The 1,298-nt window shown below is 41.0% G+C and overlaps 1 long non-coding RNA gene across 1 annotated transcript in view; it reads left to right on the top strand.

Moving 5' to 3' along the window:
- LOC109473578 overlaps positions 1 to 1,292 on the top strand; it is a 3,769-nt gene extending 2,477 nt beyond the window's left edge. The window contains exon 3 of the long non-coding RNA XR_002140427.1: positions 1,116 to 1,292. This is a non-coding gene — a long non-coding RNA (uncharacterized LOC109473578). The remainder of the gene's footprint in view (positions 1 to 1,115) is intronic.
- The last annotated feature ends 6 nt before the right edge of the window (positions 1,293 to 1,298 follow it).

Genomic DNA, 1,298 nt, shown 5'->3' on the forward strand with positions numbered 1-1,298 from the left:
TTCAGCTTTTAAGCTAGCCTGGAAACATCATTGATGTTAATTCTCTTTCCAAAGTCTTTACCAAACATTTTTTGTATGGTGTGAGCTTGACATTGACTTAGCATCAAACCAAATGATTCCAGGCTAGCTTTGGAGATAGGCACCCTGGAGTCTTTGCAGAAGGGAAAGTGAAGTTTTACAAAGAAGTCTGCCTAAGGCAAAGGTTTGGTCGATGGGCCAGCAGTTTCTCGTATGACTGATGTGGGTATGTGACCATTTTGTGCAAATGGCTGTACTTTTTGATTTCGCTTGAAGCAGCTGCCTTCATTGAAACTGAATTCATAACCACTGCAAAGCTTTTGCTTTGTAATCGAAAGAAATTTTTGTTTTTGTACTAAATCCTCTTTCTGCAATCATTTTGTTCAGCTATATCAGCATTAGGCCAATCAAACTTTTCAATTACAAAACATCTGTCATGTGTGCATGAATGTGTTGAGTGGACATCTGTGTTGTTGCAAATGTTTAAACTCGCACTTTTACCCCTAGCCCTTGGGCAAGTGGTATGTTGTGAACTCATTCGAGCTGCTTCGTTCAGACACCTCAAATGTAGGTTGGTTTGTTCAATGCTAGTATTTCTAATGTTAGAGATATGAGAAGGCATTGACTGTAGTATAACCTGTTCCATGTCGTTGCCTTGTTTACCCGTGATGTTCGTGTATTGTTTAGGACAAAAGTTGCATGGAATATTATATGTAACTCCTACCCATGATACATGTACAAGTAACCTGTAATATAGGAAAGGATATCTAATTTCTGAAGTGATTAAGATATTAAATGACAGTTTCGGTGGGCTTAGCGTAAGGTGCAAGGGATCTTGGAGACGGTGATATTTTAAAGCTACCTTCTTTAAACAATATCCACTGCATCTACATGAACAAAAAAAATTACTGTGGTTTTACTTAGCAAACCAAAACTGTGCTGGACATTTTGATGACCTGTATGTGAACATGTATACCAGCAGTTTTGTCCCAAGTCTAACCCCCTCTCCACAGCGATATTTTACGTTATGATGAAGGCCCATTGCCGAGGTGTCCTGAGGTCTTACATTCATGCATGGCTCTTGTTGTACGATTCAGATCCCCTGAACCTGAGCATGGGGCCGCCCAGCATCACCACAACCACTTCTACCAGTACCCCTACGTATGAATCAGCTCTAAGCATTAATACGTCAATGCAAGGGGTAAGTAATACCATGGTAAGTGGTGTCCTAAGCCCATCCTCTCTCTCCCCCTTGGGGCAAAGTGAGTTGGCTACACAGC

Source organism: Branchiostoma belcheri, unplaced genomic scaffold, assembly GCF_001625305.1.
Source record: "Branchiostoma belcheri isolate BF01 breed outbred unplaced genomic scaffold, Haploidv18h27 scaffold3, whole genome shotgun sequence".
NCBI lineage: Eukaryota > Metazoa > Chordata > Leptocardii > Amphioxiformes > Branchiostomatidae > Branchiostoma > Branchiostoma belcheri.